Source organism: Salvelinus fontinalis, chromosome 4 (genome assembly GCF_029448725.1).
Source record: "Salvelinus fontinalis isolate EN_2023a chromosome 4, ASM2944872v1, whole genome shotgun sequence".
Classification (NCBI taxonomy): Eukaryota; Metazoa; Chordata; class Actinopteri; order Salmoniformes; family Salmonidae; genus Salvelinus; species Salvelinus fontinalis.
In genome coordinates, this window is record NC_074668.1 from 11070245 (window position 1) to 11091384 (window position 21140).

At 41.6% G+C, this 21140-nt stretch overlaps 1 protein-coding gene across 3 annotated transcripts in view; it reads right to left on the reverse strand.

Moving 5' to 3' along the window:
* The window catches only part of LOC129853068 (serine-rich coiled-coil domain-containing protein 1-like), a 105795-nt gene that overhangs the window by 14534 nt on the left and 70121 nt on the right, over window positions 1-21140 (reverse strand). The gene's annotated exons all lie outside the window — the stretch shown is intronic.

Here is a 21140-nt window from a genome sequence, read left to right on the forward strand (position 1 = left end):
GTACCGATTCAATGTGTGGGCTATATACAGGGGGCACCGGTACCGATTCAATGTTGTGCGGGGGTACAGGTAAGTCGAGGTAGTTGAGGTATCATGTACATTTAGGTAGGGGTAAAGTGACTGTGCATAGATCATCAACAAAGTAGCAGCAATGTAAAAACAAAGGGAGTCAATGCAAATAGTCCGGGTAGCCATTTGATAAACTGTTCAGCAATCTTATGGGTTGGGGGAAGAAGCTGTTAAGGAGCTTCTTGGACCTGGACTTGGCTCTCCAGAAGCGCTTGCTGTGCGGCAGCAGAGAGAACAGTCTATGACTAGGGTGGCTGGAGTCTAGGCTTGCAAAGGGTCGGAAACTTTATTGAAATTTTACATGAGAAGTTAATTCCGGGAATTTGGGGATTTTTGCTTAAATTCATTAGCAAAAGTTAGCTTGGGATACACATAAGGCAATTGTAGGTCTTGTGGCATATTTTGGTTAGACTATCCCACCATTCAATGGAATTGCAACCCTCTGCATGCATAGTGCATTCTTCCATCACATGTGCAGCTGATTCTCAAGATCTTGCACACTAATGAGATGCTATTGAGCCCAAACTCCTACACTGTCTGAGCCAAGGACTTCATGCTCTCTGGTAAGTTTTGATTACAATACTGGGTGAGGTGAATATATTTGATATGACATACATGATTTTTGTTAACTAGTAAATAGTAGCCAACAGCAAAGTGTGTTTAAATCATTTCTAACTTGTTAACAATTTCTGCTAGTTAGTTTTTGCTACCATGTGGGTTTTAGCTTGCTTGAGCCTGCTAACTGAGGAGTGTTAATTCACCTGTTTCCATGCATGTTTCATTTAAAAAATATATATCTTACAATGGAGTTGTTTAATCTAACTGCTTAACTTTTTATCTGTACATGGAATTGTATTTGTTTTTAAAAACATTTTTTTTTTATACTTTTACAGGAAAATGCCATGGGCACGATCTGATGTATGTAGACATTTCACTGCAGCTAATGTAGAAGGAAAAGATGTGTACATTTGCAAATACTGTGCCAAATCATATCTGAAGAATGCAACAAAATGTAGAATCATCTGGCCAAGTGCATAAAGTTCCCTCAGCGCTCACAACAAGCAACCTCTGACAAAAGTCCCTCTACTTCAATTCGAGGATGAAAATGATGAAATAGACACCTTATCGATAGCAACAGCTCATGGTACTTCTGAAATCAGACGTTTTTTTAACTCAATTGAGGAATGTAATCAGAGAAATGCTGATGAATGTCTTGCTCGAGCTGTGTATGCAACTGGTTCACCTCTGATGCTCACAGGCAATGTGTATTGGTAGAGACTTTTTTTTTTAACACAAACACCAAAGCAACAGGCTGACCAATACAAGGGTTGAAAAATTGGTGGCCATCTGGGCAAATTTGAGGCTTTTTGAGCCTGACAACGAGCCATCCTCAACAAGGTTGGCAAGTGACAGTGAAGATGAGGCCTCAGAGTCTGATGTTCAAGAGGTGGACATTGAGGAGGTCCAGGGAGAAGACATGGAAGCCTGAGAGAAAGACAACCAAAGCTTTAGTTTCTAGACTATCATCTTACAGATGTATGTTGAAAATGTTTTTGGGAGATGAGAGGGATCATTGGGGATAATTCAATATTCCCATTCTTTTGTTGTTCAGTAAAATCACCCCATGTGAAGAGTTAACTCATTTAATTAAAGTTCAATTCGTAACTAAATCGCTTTTTTATTTTCTATTGGAAGGATTTAATCATTTGCAAATATGTCTACTTTTGATAAGGTAAAAGGTTTATGTTTCTGTCTCCATACAATATGGTAAATATATCCAATGCAAAAAACCTCTACATTTAAATGGTATTAATATTAATTTGCATAAATTCCCATAAATTCCCATATATTCCCATTAATTCCCACGGAAAGTTTCCACCTCTGAATATTCCCCAAAATGTGCAACCCTTCTGGAGTCGGACCATTTTTAGGGCCTTCCTCTGACACCGCCTGGAATAGAGGTCCTGGATGGCAGGAAGCTTGACCCCAGTGATGTACATGGCCATACGCACCATCTTCTGTAGCGCCTTGGGTTCGTATGCCGAGCAGTTGCCATACAAAGCGGCCTCCTGAGGGTGAATATGCGTTGTGGTGCCCTCTTCACAACTGTCTTGGTGTGTTTGAACCATGACAGTTTGTTAGTAATGCGGACACCAAAAAACTTGAAGCTCTCGACCCGCTTCACTACAACCCTGTTGATGTGAATGAGGGCGTGCTCGGCCTCCCTTTTGCTGTAGTCCACGTTCAGCTCTTTTGTCTTGCTCACGTTGAGGGAGAGGTTGTTGTCCTGGCACCACACTGACAGTTCTCTGACCTCCTCCCTGAAGGGTGTCTCATCGTTGTCAGTGATCAGGCCTACCACCATGCGTGTTCACACAGTCGTAGGAGAACAGAAAGTACAGGAGGGGACTAAGCACGCACCCCTGAGGGTCCCCGTGTAGAGGATCAGTGTTGCAGATGTGTTGTTGCCTACCCTTACCACCTGGGGCGGCCTGTCCAGGATCTAGTTGCAAAGGGAGATGTTTAGTCCCAGGATCCTTAGCTTAGTGATGAACACAACGAACAGCATTCTCACATAGGTGTTCCTTTTGTCCAGGTGGGAAAGGCCAGTGTGGAGTGCAATGGAGATTGCGTCATCTGTGGATCTGTTGGGGCGGTATGCAAATTGTAATGGGTCTAGGCTTTCTAGGAAGATGGTGTTGATGTGGTCCATGACCAGCCTTTCAAAGCACTTCATGGCTACAGCCGTGAGTGCTAAAGGTTGGTAGTCATTTAGGCAGGTTACCTTGGCGTTCTTGGGCACAGGGACTATGGTGGTCTGCTTGAAACTTGTAGGTATTACAGACTCATTCAGGGAGAGGTTGAAAATGTCAGTGAAGCCACTTGCCAGTTGGTTAGCGCATGCTCAGAGTACACGTCCTGGTAATCTGTCTGGCCCTGCGGCCTTGTGAATGTTGACCTGTTTAAAATGTGTTACTCACAGTGTTGCTTGCCTTGAAGCAAGCATAGAATGCATAGAAGACTCTTTGCCTGTTTGTCGGAGGGCATAGCGGGATTTCTTGTAAGCGTCCGGATTAGAGTCCCGCTCCTTGAATGCGGCAGCTCTAGCCTTTAGCTCAGTGTGCAGTGCCACCGCTGCGCCACTTGGGAGGCCCGTAATCCATGGCTTCTGGTTGGGATATGTACGTACGTACGGTCACTGTGGGGACGTCGTTGCACTTATTGATGAAGCCGGTGACTGATGTGGTATACTCCTTAATGCCATTGGATGAATCCCAGAACATATTCCAGTGTGTGCTAGCAAAACAGTCCTGTAACTTAGCATCCGCATCATCAGACCACTTCCGTATTGAGCGAGTCACTGATACATCCTGCTTGAGTTTTTACTTGTAAACATGAATCTGATTTGCTAAATGGAGGGCGAGGGGGAGCTTTGTATGTGTCTCTGTGTGTGGAGTAAAGGTGGTCAAAAGTTTGATTTCATCTGGTTGCACATGTGACATGCTGGTAGAAATGAGGTAAAATGAATTTAAATTGTCCTGCATTAAAATCCCACCGCTTCTAGTTGAGCATTCTCTTGTTTGCTTATGGCCTTATATGCTGACTAGACCGTCCAGCATTGCACTCTTGTTGATTTTGTCCATCCACGCCAGACTAGATCAGGCTACGCAGGTTGAAATATCAAAACAAACTCTGAACCAACTATATTAATTTGGGGACAGGTCTAAACGCATGAAACATTCATAGCCATTTAGCTAGCTAGCTTGCTGTTCCCATCTAATTTGTCCTGGGATATAAACAAAGGGATGTTATTTTACCTGAAATGCACAAGGTCCTTTTTTTTTTTTTTTTTACAGATCTTTGTAGAATTTTAAGCCATTTTGAATCACACAAAATCGTGTGTTCCTTACTCCTACAGAAAATCCATAGATAAAAGGGGAAACCTAGTTAGTTTCTAGTAATCTATCCTCTGCCTCCACCTTCTTCTTCTGTGGATATTATATGTGGCAACCAACTTTAAGGTGCATTATCACCACCAACTGGAGTGTGGACCCCAGTTCATCTTTCAATCACCCACGTGGGTAAATGCTCCTAAAAACCAATGAGGAGACGGGAAAGGCGGGACTTGTAATGCGTGTAGCATTAAAAAAAAGGACCAAATTCTATTTTAGCGCCTGGCAATGCAGACGGTCGTTGAGGCTCGCAACCAGTTTGGATTAAATGATTTTGCAACGGTTGCGCATGTAACACGAGTGGTGTGGTCAGCTCGTTCAGTGCTGTCTTAGTGCCAGCATCGGTTTGTGGTGGTAAATAGACAGCTACAAAAAACATTGATGAAAACTCTCTTGGTAAATAGTGTGGTCTACAGCTTATCATGAAATACTCTACCTCAGGCAAGCAAAACCTAAAGACTTCCTTAATATTAGAGGTAGCGCACCAGCTGTTGTTGACAAATAGATACAGACCACCACTCCTCGTATTACTGGAGGTTGCTGTTCTGTCTCGCCAATGCACGGAAAACCTAGCCAACTGTATTTTATCCATGTCGTCGCTCAGTTGGTGAAACATATGGACATATGAATGGTAAAGGCGGATTATCCACTCGCCGACAAATTTTCACCAAGCACCCGGATCTACGCCCCCCTGTATCGGTGTCTCCTCTTGAAGCGAATGACTGGGATTTGGACCTGGTCCGGGACGAGCCGTATATCTTTCCCTCTGAATTGTTAAAGAAGAAATCTTCGTCCAGTACGAGGTGAGTAATCCCTGTTCTGATGTCCAGAAGCTGTTTTCGGTCATAAGATAAATTGGCAGAAACATTATGTACAAAAAAAGTTACAAACAACGCGAAAACCCAGAATTTGTGTTAGAACGTGTCCTAAATGGCACCATATTCCCTATATAGTGCACTACTTTAGACCAGAAACCTTATAGTGTGAGTTAAACATGCTCCCTGAAGGAGGGGGAAACGAAAAGGTATTGACCAGCTACTTGCCTGATTAAGGATCCAGAGCCTTCTGAAGAAAGGTATTGATCAGCTGCAAGCCTGATTAAGTATCTAGAGTCTTCTGAAAAAAGGTATTGATCAAATAGACAAAACTGACTAAGGATCCAGAGCTTTCTGAAGACAAGTCTTGACCAGCTACCAGCCTGATGAAAGATCCAGAAGCTTACAATTGGCTCATTCATCCCCTCTCCTCCCCCTTGTAACTATTCCCCAGGTTGTTGCTGTAAATGAGAATGTGTTCTCAATCAACTGACCTGGTTAAATGAGGGTTAAAAAAAGAAAAGGGAGACTCCAATTCCATGTCGGATAAAAGAGAACGCAACACAACCTGCCAACATTTTGAATCTGGTGCAAAACAAAATTGATTTTTAGCAGTATTTTTCTGTGTTGTAATTCTTCATGTACATCCAGTCTACCCTATGTATTTATTCTACACTCACTGGCCCCATCCCTGGAGGTATTCCTGCGCGCGCGCACGCACGCACGCACGCACGCACGCACGCACGCACGCACGCACACACACACACACACACACACACACACACACACACAGAGTACAACTAAATGAGGCTTTGGTTTAATGTTTCATGTCTTTAAACACTTTACTCTGCTGCTACCTCCTCCTGTCCTTGATTCTCTCAGCCCTCCTGTGTGATATTCCTCCACTGATCTGGGGTTTGCTTCAAACATAAGGCACTTTTAATTGCTCTCTTAATTGTTGTGATCGCAGTCTAGCAAATGTAACGTTGCGTTCCTGAATTAAATCCGTGGTAGTTGTTGCATAACTGCTGCTGTTATTACCACTAATGCTGTCTTGGAGGTTCGTTTTAAATGACTGTTTTCAATCAAGGTAATGCTGCTTTTGTGTTTTGGATATTTGACATTAGTTTTAAGTACTGCCCAACACCATGCCTGTACAGGTTTGGCTTTGAAGTGTAATTTCTCTCTTTTTTTCCATCTGTAATGTCAGGCTAGTAATTATCATGTATGAGGATTACCCGTTACACATGAGAGGAATTCTTTATATTAGCATAAGACAAACGTACAAAGACATTACTGTAGTCGAATTACTGTGTAAGGACTTTGAATTCATGCGCTCAGTGAGCCAAGTGATCTAAATCAGGGCATCGGCATACACAGTGACAAATGAAACCAATATTCCTCAGGGACCGTGTTCTCTTGGTACAGACAGTCAAAGCCAGTATACGTTCCAACAAGTTCAGGGAGTTGTAAAAAATAACCTCGCGCTTCTCAGTCCAAAGGGAGGTGACGGGAGGCGCAGACCAAAATGTAGACAGTGCATGATAGATTCCCTGCAACTCTTATTCCCAACACACTCCACTTTCCTAAGAGAGGCTGTCTGGGGAGTCAGTCCAACTTCTCGCCCAATCACTTTATGATGTGCTTCTAAATCTGTCACCATGGCGCCCTTCTCCATTTGCTTCTCTGTCACCATGTCACCCATCACTATGTGCTGCTCTGTCACCATGTCACCCTTCTCCATTTACTACTCTGTCACCATCGCGCCCTTCTCTATGTGCTGCTCTGTCACCATCGCGCCCTTCTCCATTTGCTGCTCTGTCACCATGGCGCCCTTCTCCATTTGCTTCTCTGTCACCCTTCACTATGTGCTGCTCTGTCACCATGGTGCCCTTCTCTATGTGCTGCTCTGTCACCATCGCGCCCTTCTCCATTTGCTGCTCTGTCACCATGGCGCCCTTCTCCATTTGCTTCTCTGTCACCCTTCACTATGTGCTGCTCTGTCACCATGGTGCCCTTCTCTATGTGCTGCTCTGTCACCATGGTGCCCTTCTCCATTTGCTTCTCTGTCACCATGGCGCCCTTCTCCATTTGCTGCTCTGTCACCATGGCGCCCTTCTCCATTTGCTTCTCTGTCACCCTTCACTATGTGCTGCTCTGTCACCATGGTGCCCTTCTCTATGTGCTGCTCTGTCACCATCGCGCCCTTCTCCATTTGCTGCTCTGTCACCATGGCGCCCTTCTCCATTTGCTTCTCTGTCACCCTTCACTATGTGCTGCTCTGTCACCATGGCGCTCTTCTCTATTTGCTGCTCTGTCACCATGGCGCCCTTCTCCATTTGCTGCTCTGTCACCATGGCGCCCTTCTCCATTTGCTGCTCTGTCACCATGGCGCTCTTCTCTATTTGCTGCTCTGTCACCATGGCGCTCTTCTCTTTTTGCGGCTCTGTCACCAAGGTGCCCTTCTCCATTTGCCTCTCTGTCACCATGTCCCCCTTCACTATTTGCTTCTCTGTCACCATGTCACCCTTCACTATGTGCTGCTCTGTCACCATGGCGCCCTTCTCCATTTACTACTCTGTCACCATCGCGCTCTTCTCCATTTGCTGCTCTGTCACCATGGCGCCCTTCTCCATTTGCTGCTCTGTCACCATGGCGCCCTTCTCCATTTGCTGCTCTGTCACCATGTCCCCCTTCACTATTTGCTGCTCTGTCACCATGGCGGCCTTTTCCATTTGCTGCTCTGTCACCATGTCACCCTTCACTATTTGCTTCTCTGTCACCATGTCACCCTTCACTATTTGCTGCTCTGTCACCATGGCGCCCTTCTCCATTTGCTTCTCTGTCACCATGTCACCCTTCACTATTTGCTGCTCTGTAACCATGTCGGTCTCTCCATGTCCTCGAACCACCATGGTTGACTGGCCCACATACAGTAAGAAAAGCATGGAGGCTGGCTGCCTTGAACAGGCCAAAATAGCAGGCTACTAAAGAAGCATATGTCTAACCGTGCACACACACGAACACACACAGTTTCAGTGGTAAAGGGTTGTCAAAGACAGAATATTCCTGCATTCTCTGAACAAAACAAATAGCTTGCCTATGTGGCTGCTGTATTCCTTAGGCCTTGGAGAGGCAAAAACAGACTGACCTTTCACCAAGGCCACTCTCACTGTCCGCAATCTCATTTAAAAAAGAATAATCATTCTACAGCTCGGTATTCTCTCGGGGCGTGGAGGATACGTGCAACTAGAATGCTTACACTAAGAATGAGTCCCATGTCATATCTGTCTGAGAGGCCATAGCAAATGTTTCTCCCAGTCTCTCTCTAAAACATGCTCACGTGGGTTCCTCCTCTGCTGCTGTCCCTCTTGTCCCACTCACACTACAGTCTTCTGTCCAGAGAATTAGAAAAAAAGCTAATCATAATTCTCCCTTTTGAAACATATGCTGATTGCATTGGTTTTCTATTAAGATGCTCTAAACCCTCCAATTAATTGTATTCCGGGTCGGAAATGTAAGAAGAACTGATGATCAACTGTTGTGTATATATATATATATATATATATTATTTTCCTGTGTGCGGATTGTAAACGAGTTCTCTTTCATTGCTTAAAATAGACGAGTTCAATTGAAAGGTTAGCGCAAAACCCAATCTGAAAACGTTTTTAATTGTGTTATCTTTAATGATGTGAAACTATTAAAGGGAATTTTTCAGTGTTTCTTTGAACTTTGTAGTAATTAAAAGGGGAATATGATTTGGCAATAGCACATAAAAAAATACCTTCCCTTTTTTTTGGCAATGAGAATATAACCGCAGTGAATCTCGTCTTTTTTTTAATGGTTTATTATTGAACACAGAAAGTCATTAAAACATGTAAATCCATCTGTAAAATAGGCTTATCTGGCTATGGAGATCTGGAGTAGCCAGAAATAACCTTTCAGATCAACTTACCAACAACATCTAGTGAGTTTTGTCTCAGCCACCAGAGGGAGCCTCGTAGAAGCATCACTAGCCCCAACCTACTAACCAGAACTATTTCTCTGGCCCAGTACAACTGAACACAACTAAATATTCAGAGTAATATTTGAACAGGCCAATCACATGTCGGGGGTACTAAGAGCACTCACTCTAGATAAATTGGCAGGTGAAGTTATTGATATTTCCTGTTTAATAAACTGGGCTAGCTATTGGCTAGCTTACCTCTGCTTTAGACATTTTTTTACAGTATGAAGAACAGAAACCATTGTATCTCCTCACTCGGGAATTCACACTCTAGACCAGACATGGGATCAAATACTATTTCAGGTATTTTAATTAACCAGCCATTGAATTAGCCAAACAGGAAAGGCGCCTTAGACGAGAGATTTTGCCACTGGCCAATGCAGTGAAGCTACAGATGGCTCGGTATGGTCTTTCCTGGGACTCATACGGACACAGGTAGTCAGCACAGCTTGTGTTCATTACACACACCTCAACCAAACTAAGTCCATGGGCGTGACATAGAAGGAAATTAGAACATAGAACATAACACAAAGTCTGCATGAGAGTCAATGGTGCATCAGTCCAGGGGATAGACCCAGGTGCTCATAGCACATGACTCCCTAAGCACTATATGGATAAAACAGAGCAACATGCAATACTAAGCATGTTCAGTACTTTATTAGGGAAGAGAAACCCATTGTAACTTAGCTTGTCAACGTCTTGCTTGGCTAATTTCTCTTGTTCTGATGGGTAGCACTTGATTAAATCAGAGCTCTTTAATACAACCATTAAAACAAACAGCGGTAGTTGCGCTAATGAAAAGTAACGCTAATTTAATACTAGAAAAATCCTTTCACAATAGCCTCGATGACTTCGCTCATACTTATGGGTAATTAGCCCATTAACGGCACTTGTAGAGAGTATGAGTATCACGGCTGAATGTCAGGCGCTGTGGAACGATAGCTCATATAACTGGTGATGTTGACAGGAGGGCTTTGATAAAAACTGTTTAGCTTTAGCCTTGCCATCACTGAATGCCTCAGGGGAACTGAGACCAAAAGCTCACAAAAAGAGCAGATTAATTTCATGCGTGGAGTCATGACAGGAAGCAGGCTTGACTTTTTCAAACAGTTCTCAGTGGATTGTGGAGGAGTTGGTTCAAACCAATTCAACATCAAATCAATGACTTGTATGGGTGTCTGTTGAATCATTCATCCTTCCACTTTCATGTCCTGCTCTGGTACAAAAAAACAATCATATTAATAAGAACAAAATTAAGTATTTTTTCAGCATTCAGGAGTGTTACAAGCTTGAGCTAAAGAACCCAGGAATAGACAGTGCCCTGCAGCAGTCTTAATACATCCCTCTGCCTGTCACTTACCACCACCGTCGCCACCCCGCCACTGCTCATGACAGTTTAAGTTACAGGTTACATTTGACTACTTACTCCAAACTACAAAAAGATCATTGGCAGAAATCAGCAAAACAATGCTCTCTTTACACAAAAACACAAAATAAAACGCTAAATAAAACGCTATTCACTGTACAGTGTCTCCGTTTAAAGTGGAACGGTTACCATAACGATAACACTCTGAGAACCTCAATCAGGTCTGTGCCCCCGTCTTTAATTGTGTGTTCACATTCCATTCTGATGAGGACATTGTTCAGCTAATTAGTGTAATTAGATGGGTCGCATTTAGCCTGACCCTCAATGGAATCGTGATCCCTCCATGCAGCACCTGACCTTGACTATGATCCACCAGAGTGCTGTGACTGAGTCACTGCCACACACACACAGTTCTCTTGACACAGCACATCGACAGACAGCAGATCTCAACCCACACTCCACTCTAACCCTGTTTACAATGGCCACATCAATTAGTTACTTGTTTACCCAAGACCACAGGACAGACTGTCAAGCGGAGCCGTGAAGTCACACACACACACACACACACACACACACACACACACACACACACACACACACACACACACACACACACACACACACACACACACACACACACACACACACACACACACACACACACACACACACACACACACACACACACAGACACACACACACACACACACACACACACGAGCAAGCAAAGAGACTCACGGTTTGTTAGCGAGGATGGGTTCTTTTCCCATCATTCTTTTAAGTCCACAGCGCCTGCCAGGTCTGCATTCTCTGCATTATTATAACACAACAGACCAAAGCCCCTGCCTGGGCTATGATTAATGAAATTCCATGATATATGCCCTTCAGCGCGTCGTATGCGTTTTACAGGATCAGAGGGGATGTTGGGCATTACTGATTCTCCGGCCTGGGTTTTGTGTTGCTGGCTCGACCTACACAGAAGGGCCACTTCCACTGGATCAATGGAAGGTGAATTTTGGAAAACATTTGCGTGAGGCCTGTCCACCGGACTCTGGGGCCTCTTTCCGCATTCATGAAACAGATGTCCATTCATTAATAAGTCCAGGTCTGGAGTCGGAAAAATTAAAAGAGACAGACAGAGACAGAGAGAGCGAGTGAGGGAAAGAGAGAGAGAAATAAAGAGAGTGAGGGAAAGAGAGAGAAAGAAAGAGGACAGCCTTACATGCACTAAATGAGCCACTCCAGCTCTGACACACGCATACACACACACGCACGCACGCATGCAGAGACTCGCTAGCCATGTAATTACTGTGCACTACAGTGAGTAAAGGGAAGGTGCTGAACGTTCTTATAGGCTACATATTTCACTGAGTGTCAACACACTGGGTAGGAATGCACTTAACTTTTATCACACAGTCAGTGTAGCGATAGTGATCACACGTTTAATGCTCCCACTGAGCAACTGTACATTAAATGTTCATGCAAGTTCCCTCTTAAAGCTCTTAGTTCATACAGTTGACGCACGCACGCACACACACTGACTGAGTATCTCTCTCTCAGATTCCAAATACTGTAAATCTACCAAAGAAAGGTCTGTTAAATTGCTCACTTGAATATATGCAGTTTAAGACTTGAATATATGCAGTTTAAGACTTGAATATATGCAGTTTAAGAAACAAGATTCATGAAATATGCTGTCTAGTGCAGTCAAACAATATTAATGTATTGGCAATATCAGAGACTCACTCTGACTCTTCTATTGAGGTTGCTGAGATCTCTGTACATGGATACAATTTGTTCAGGAATAGATATGGGGGTGGAGCTGCAGTTTACATCTAGAGTCATATTCCAGCAAATCAACGTAAGGACCTATACTAGTTGGTTGCTGCTATAGGTTGGATGTGAAATATCTTGATGTAATTTGCTAAATGTTGAATAAGGTATCGGATAAAAATAGGGAAATACATTTTTGGGGAGATAAATAGATGATTTTTTAACACCAAATGTCCAATGAGAAAGAAATGTATTTATGTTGCCAATGTATGTAACCTGATCCATGTTATGACATTACCAACCAGAACATAATAGGTCCGGTATCACATCATCAACTTGTAACGATCACATTGCTACCAAAATGGCTGAACATTGTTCTAAAGCTGTATCAGTGGCACTAGGTTGTAGTCATCATAACTTGGTTGCACTCACTAGGAAAACTAAAATACCAAAGGCATTTGTAATCTACCCAAGGTCCTACAGAGGGTTCAATCAGGACTCATTTGTGGATGAGATTAAGAATGGGCAATGGTTAGAAGTGTGTAATAAGGATGATTCTCAAATGTCACTGTTTGTTTATTAAATGATTTATGAGTATAGCTGATAAGCACGCCCCTTTGAGAAAATGCACTGTCAGGTCAAACACTGCCCCATGGATTGATGATGAGCTGAGAAATTTCATGATTCAATGTTATGATGCCAACAAACAAAAAAATCAGCAGAGAAATCTGGCACTCTGTTTGATAAGAAAAGTTATTGTAAATGAAGAAATCTTGTGACCAAGCTAAACAAAGGACAGAAGAAGGGATTCTATCAGCACAACATTGATGAAGGGTGATGGGAAAAAACTGTGCAGAACGTTGAACGCTACTATGGGTAGGAATTCAAATATGTCCGCCTCTTTTGTTAAATCAGAGGGTATATTTATTACAAAACCACAGCACATTGCAAACTACTTTAATTCATATTTTACAGGCAAAGTGGACAAGTTGAGGAATGCTATGATTCCAACTGATGGCTCCATGTCATATATACAGTTGAAGTCGGAAGTTTACATACACCTTAGCCAAATACATTTACACTCAGTTTTTCACAATTCCTGACATTTAATCCTAGTAAAAAATCCCCTGTCTTAGGTCAGTTAGGAATACCACTTTATTTTAAGAATGTGAAATGTCAGAATAATAGTAGAGAGACTGATTTATTTCAAATTTTATTTATTTCATCACATTCCCAGTGGGTCAGAAGTTTACATACACTCAATTAGTATTTGGTAGCATTGCCATTAAATTGTTTAACTTGGGTCAAACGTTTCGGGTAGCCTTCCACAAGCTTCCCACAATAAGTTGGGTGAATTTTGACCCATTCCTCCTGACAGAGCTGGTGTAACTAAGTCAGGATTGTAGGACTCCTTGCTCGCACGCGCTTTTTCAGTTCTGCCCACAAATGTTCTATAGGATTGAGGTCAGGGCTTTGTGATGGCCACTCCAATATAGAGGTCGACCGATTATGATATTTCAACGACCAATACCGATACCGATTATTGGAGGACCAAAAAAAGCTGATACCGATTAATCGGACGATTTATATATATATATATATATATGTCTGTAATAATGACAATTACAACAATACTGAAAGAACAATGAACACTTTTATTTTAACTTAATATAACACAAATAAATAATGAAACATGCTCAATTTGGTTTAATTAATGGAAAAACACAGTGTTGGAGAAGAAAGTAAAAGTGGGAACATGGGAACATATGAAAGCTGGTGGTTCAATATTCCCAGTTCTTCAATATTCCCAGTTAAGAAGTTTTAGGTTGCAGTTATTATAGGAATTATGACGCTTCGACTATTTCTCTCTATACCATTTGTATTTCTGTCACGCCCTGGCCTTAGTTATCTTTGTTTTCTTTATTATTTTAGATAGGTCAGGGTGTGACATGGGGGATGTTTGTGTGTTTTTGTCTAGTCGAGGGTGTTTGTAGTGTCTAGGGGGTTTTGGTAGAGTTTATGGGGTTGTGTTCAGTGTAGGTGTCTAGGTATGTCTATGGTTGCCTGAGTGGTTCTCAATCAGAGACAGCTGTCTATCATTGTCTCTGATTGGGAGCCATATTTAAGGCAGCCATAGGCATTAGAAGGGTTGTGGATAATTGTCTATGTGATGTTGCATGTTTGCACTCAGTGTTATAGCAGTCACCTTCGTTTTGAAATTTTGTATTGTTTGTTAAGTGTTCTTCATTAGTAAAGGGAAGTATGTATGTATTCTAATCAATCAATGTATTCTAATCACGCTGCGCCTTGGTCCTCTCTTTCACCTATAGACGATCGTGACAATTTCATATACTTTTGACTATTGAATGTTCTAATAGTAACTTTAGTATTGCCTGCCTAATCTCAGGAGTTGATAGGCTTGAGGTCATAAACAGCGCTGTGAAGCAAGTATTGCTAAGAGCTGATGGCAAACGCAGTAAAGTTTGAATGAACGCTTTTACAAGCCTGCTGCCCCTTACCACCGCTCAGTTAGACTGCTCTATCAAATCATAGACTTAATGTTAATGAGCCGTTGGTCATTAACATGGTCAAATCCGGAAACTATCATTTAGAAAACAAAACGTTTATTCTTTCAGTGAAATACGGAACCGTTCCGTATTTTATCGAACGGGCGGATACCCTAAGTCTAAATATTGGTGTTACATTGTACAACCTTCAATGTTATGTCAAATTATGTACATTTCTGGCAAATTAGTTCGCAACGAGCCAGGCGGATGAAACGGTTGCAAATACCCTGACTCTGCGTGCAATGAACGTAAGAGAAGTGACACAATTTCCCTAGTTAATATTGCCTGCTAACATGAATTTCTTTGAACTAAATATGCAGGTTTGAAAAAATATACTTCTGTGTATTAATTTTAAGAAAGGTATTGATGTTTATGTTTAGGTATATTCGTGCAATGATTGTGATTTTTTTTTTGTGAAAGCGCTTTTGTGAAATCATCCCCCATTTGGCGAAGTAGGCTGTGATTTGATGATAAATTAACAGGCACCGCATTGATTATATACAACGCAGGACAAGCTAGTTAACCTAGTAATATCACCAACCATGTGTAGTTAAATAGTGATTATGTGAAGATTGATTGTTTTTTATAAGATAAGTTTAATGCTAGCTAGCAACTTACCTTGGCTCCTTGCTGCACCTGCTTAACAGGTGGTCAGCCTGCCACGCAGTTTCCCCGCGGAATGCAATGTAATCGGCCATAATCGGTATCCAAAAATGCCGATTACCGATTGGTATGAAAACTTGAAATCAGCCCTAATTAAACCGGCCATGCCGATTAATCGTTCGGCCTCTACTCCAATACCTTGACTTTGTTGTCCTTAAGCCATTTTGCCACAACTTTGGAAGTATGCTTGGGGTCATTGTCCATTTGGGAGATCCATTTGCGACCAAGCTTTAACTTCCTGACTGATGTCTTGAGATGTTGCTTCAATATATCCACATAATTTTCCACCCTCATGATGCCATCTATTTTGTGAAGTGCACCAGTCCCTCCTGCAGCAAAGCACCCCCACAACATGATGCTGCATTCCCCGTGCTTCACGGTTGGGATGGGGTTCTTTGGCTTGCAAGCCTCCCCCGTTTTCCTCCAAACATAACGATGGTCGTTACGGCCAATTCTATTTTTGTTTCATCAGACCAGGGGACATTTCTCTAAAAAGTATGATATTTGTCCCCATGTGCAGTTGCAAACCGTAGTCTGGCTTTTTATGGTGGTTTTGGAGCAGTGGCTTCTTCCTTGCTGAGCGGCCTTTCAAGTTATGTCGATATAGGACTCGTTTTACTGTGGATAGAGATACTTTTGTACATTTATATAGGACTGTTGTTCTGGGATTGATTTGCACTTTTCGCACCAAAGTACGTTCATCTATAGGAGACAGAACGCGTCTCTTTCCTGAGCGGTATGATGGCTGCGTGGTCCCATGGTGTTTATAACTTGCGTACTATTGTTTGTATATATAAATGTGGTACCTTCAGGCATTTGGAAATTGCTCCCAAGGATGAACCAGACTTGTGGATGTCTACAAATGTTTTTTTGAGGTCTTGGCTGATTTCTTTAGACTTTCCCATGATGTCAAGAAAAGAGGCACTGAGTTTGAAGGTAGGCCTTGAAATACATCCACAGGTACACCTCCAATTGACTCAAATGATGTCAATTAGCCTATCAGAAGCTTCTAAAGCCATGACATAATTTTCTGGAATTTTCCAAGCTCTTTAAAATGCAGTCAACTTAGTGTATGTAAACTTCTGACCCACTGGAATTGTGATACAGTGAATTATAAGTGAAATAATCTGTCTGTAAACAATTGTTGGAAAAATTACTTGTGTCATGCACAAAGTAGATGTCCTAACCGACTTGCGAAAACTATACTTTGTTAACAAGAAATTTGTGGAGTTGTTAGCAAAACAAGTTTTAATGACTCCAACCTAAGTGTTTGTAAACTTCCGACTTCAACTGTACCCTTATAAATGATTGTATCATATAGGAGAGGCAATGTATGTTTGAATTTCACCAAGTAGAAAGGGAAGAGGTAGAAAGGATGCTGTTGTCTCCTTTGGATGACAAGTCACCTGGTACAGATCATCTTGACGCCAAATTGATAGAGTTACAGCTAACCAAATATCTACCCCAATCGCTCATATTTTTAACAAGTGCTTGATGTATAGGGTGTGCCCAGAAGTCTGGAAAGAGTCAAAGGTTATTCCACTACCTAAGGTTAAAAAATATGCATTCACTGGTCCTAATAGTCATCATATAAGCTTGCTGTCTGCGTTAAGTCAATTATTGGGAAAAAATGTATCTGAACAAATCAAGGATTATTTCTCATGTAATGGTCTGCAGCCCTATCCTGTATGGAAAACGATCTATCCAGGAAAAGGCAAAAAGTGTTCTTTAATGGTAGCTTTTCAATCAGTAAATATATTCACTGTGGTGTTCCTCAAGGAAGCTGCCTAGGCCCACTTCTCTACTCAATCTTTACTAATGATTTACTACCTTCAGTAATGAACAAAGCAAGACTGGAAATGTATGCTGATGACTCTACAATGTTTAGCGCAGCATCAGAATGTAATGAGCTAACAGATGTACTGAGTAGTAAACTAAGAATGGTCTCTGAGTGGGTTGATATGAACAAATTGGTGTTGAACATTTCTAAAGCTAAATGTATTGTATTTGTTTCAAGATATATGCTTGCTGATGATCCCCAATTGAATTGATCAATGAATAGAACGCATGTAGAGCGAGTGAAGAAAAACAAACTACTAGGCATCAGATAATATTGTTATGGGTAAGGGAATTTCTGTTACAAGAAAATGTTCAGAGTATGTAACATCTAGCACTCTGAATCAGGTGATTAAATCCCTGGTCCTATCACACTTAGAGTACTGTCCAGTTATATGGTCAATCCCTGGTCCTATCACACTTAGAGTACTGCCCAGTTATATGGTCAATCCTTGGTCCTATCACACTTAGAGTACTGTCCAGTTATATGGTCATCTGCAGCAAAGAAAGATATAAAAAAAAGCTCCAAATGGCTCAAAACAGGGCTGGCAGATTATCTCTTCATTGCTTTATCTGTATGAATATTATCCAAATGCATCAGAATCTCTCATGGCTTAATGTTGAAAACAAATTATTATCCAGTCTTCCGATAGTAAATTCAGGGCATATAAAGACAACCCAAGCCAAGGACAAATTCGACATAAATCTACAGTTTATATAGAGCCATAGCTGAATGTACCTCTTTACCTATACTTTTTGCCGGAGAAATATGGAAATCCACCTTCAATAAAAAAAACAAAAAAAAACATTAATGCGATAGACCATATGACTGGACAGGAAATAGAAAGCATCAATTGAATGTTAAATGTGTTTCCCGTCAGGTATTTTAATTGCCTGTATTGTCTACTTGTTAAATGTTTGTAAAGTCTTCACTTGTAATGTCTTATTAATTGGTGTTGGACCCCAGGAAGATTAGCTAACGTTATGGTGTTAGCTAAAGCGGATACTAACAAAATTCACAGTGCATTTGGAAAGTATTCAACAAAGTACTGACTAAAGGGTCTGAATACTTACAGTACCAGTCAAATGTTTGGACCCATCTGCTCATTCTAGGGTTTCTTTATTTGTACTATTTTCTACATTGTAGAATATTAGTGAAGACATCAAAACTATGAAATAACACATATGGAATCATGTAGTAATCAAAAAAGTGTTAAACAAATCCAAATATATTTTATATTTGAGATTCTTCAAAGTAACCACCCTTTGCCTTGATGACGGCTTTGCACACTCTTGGCATTCTCTTAAACAGCTTCATGAGGTAGTCACCTGGGAATGCATTTTAATTAACAGGTGTGTCGTGTTAAAAGTTAATTTGGGGATTTTTTTTCCTTCTTAATGCGTTTGAGCCAATTAGTTGTGTAGTGACAAGGTAGGGGTGGTTTACAGAAGATAACCCTGCTTTGGTAAAAGACCAAGTCCATATTAATGGCAAGAACAGCTCAAATAAGCAAAGAGAAACGACAGTACATCATTTTACTATAAGACATGAAGGTCAGTTAATCCAGAAAATTTAAATACCTTTGAAAGTTTCTTCCAAGTGCAGTCACAAAAACCATCAAACGCTATGATGAAACTGGCTCTTATGAGGACCGACACAGGAAAGGGTGACCTAGAATTACCTCTGCTGCAGAGGACAAGTTCATTAGAGTTAACTGCACCTCAGATTGCAGCCCAAATAAATAATTCACAGAGTTCAAGTAACAGACACATCTCAACATCAACTGTTCATAGGAGGCCGTGTGAATCAGGCCTTCATGGTCAAATTACTGCAAAGAAACCACTACTAAAGGACACCAATAAGAAGATACTTGCTTGGGCCAAGAAGTACAAGGAATGGACCGGTGGAAATCTGTCCTTTGGTCTGATGAGTCCAAATTTGAGATTTTTGGTTCCAACCGCCGTGTCTTTGTGAGAGGCAGACTAGGTGAACGGATGATCTCTGCATGTGTGGTTCCCATCGTGAAGCATGGAGGAGGTCTGATGGTGTGGGTGTGCTTTGCTGGTGACACTGTCGGTGATGGCTACCACAGCATTCTGCAGCGATATGCCATCCAATCTGGCTTGCGCTTAGCAGGACTATCATTTGTTTTTCAACAGGACAATGACCCAAAACACACCTCCAGGCAGTGTAAGGGTTATTTGAACAAGAAGGTGAGTGATGGAGTGCTGCATCAGATTACCTGGCTTCCACAATCACGCGACCTCAACCCAATTGAGATGGTTTGGGATGAGTTGGACCGCAGAGTGAAGGGATAGCATCCAACAAGTGCTCAGCATATGTGGGAAGACTGTTAATAATTCCAGGTCAAGCTGGTTGAGAGAATGCCAAGAGTGTGCAAAGCTGTCATCAAGGCAAAGGATGGCTACTTTAAAGAACCTAAAATATATTTTAATTTGTTTAACACTTTTTTGGTTACTACATGATTCCATTTGTGTTATTTCATAGTTCTGATGTCTTCACTGTTATTCTACAGCGTAGGACATAATAAAAATAAAGAAAAATCCTTGTATGAGAAGGTATGTCCAAACTTTTGACTGATACTGTATGTAAATAAGGTTTTTCATTATTAATACATTTGCAAAAATGTCTAAAAACCTGTTTTCGCTTTGTCATTATGGGGTATTGTGTATAGATGGATTAGGATATATATATTTTCATCCATTTTAGAATAAGACTAATGTAAAGAAGTAAAAACTATCCGAATGTACTGTACATATAACTTTGATACTGTACTGTAAAGCATAGCCTGTAGTACACTACACTATATACACATACAGTACTATACTATACATCAAAATACTCTATCAAAAGCAGAGCCTTTTGCTACTGCATAACTGAAAGCACACAAGAGCAGTGACCTACAACTAAGCGAATATACACTCAACGGACAGTTTACTAGCTACAAGGTGTCAGAAACGTTTCACAGGAATGTTGATCCATGCTGACCCGATGGCATCACACAGTTACTGCAGATTGGTACATTCATGCTACCAACAGCCTGTTCCATCTCATCACAAAGAAGCTCTATTGGGTTGAGGTTTGGGGACTGAGCAGGCCACTCAAGTTAACCAGGAGATGTTTTTCCACTCATTTGTCCAGTGTTGGTGATTGTGTGCTCACTGGAGCCGCTTCTTGTTTTTAGCTGATAGGAATGGAACCCTGTGTGGTCGTCTAATGCAATAGCCTATCGGTGACAACGATGGTGGAGTTGTGCGTTCCGAGATGCCGTTCTGCACACCAATGATGTATTGAGCGGTTATTTGTCGGTTTGTGCCCCACCTGTTAGCTTCCATGATTCTTGCCATTCTCCTTCGACCTCTCATCAACAAGCTGTTTTCGCCCACAGGACTGCCGCTGACTGGATGTTTTTTGTTTGTCGCACCATTCTCGGTAAACCTTAGACACTGCCAAGCGTGAAAAGCCCAGGAGGGCAGCCTTTTCTGGAATACTGGATCCGGCGCGCCTGGCACCGCTGATTATACCATACTCAAAGTCACTTAGGTCAGTGGTTCCCAAACTGTGGGGAGAGCGAGAGGTCAGCAGGGTCGAACTCAGTCCAGCTTTAAACTTACTCTTGAAAGTTGTGATGGTAGAATGCACAAGGTGCAATTTCGAAATTACCATCAGTTCCTCGTCATGTTAGTCATTGTTTACCTTAGAGAAATATTTATAACTTGTCAGAAATGTCCAGATCAACTAGCCCATGTCAGCTAACGTTTTTTATTTAGAATTTTTAGCCCATAGCCCATTATCATATTTTTGTCACTCAAATATCACATGAATACACAATAGACATGGCAAAATGTATAGAATTGCAAGAATATTTGCTTTAAAACTGCCAAATTGAATACACCCACACACACAGTTCACTTTCATAGCAGCCACATACAAACAGCATCATCACTTTGCTCGTTATAGAATTCCTTCTCGCCTCTACGCGCTCTTCTACTCTCAACTTTCCCTTCACTTGTGGACTTCAGTGCACCCCACAACAGCTGTCTGTGACCAGGTGAAAAAACCTTTCCAAG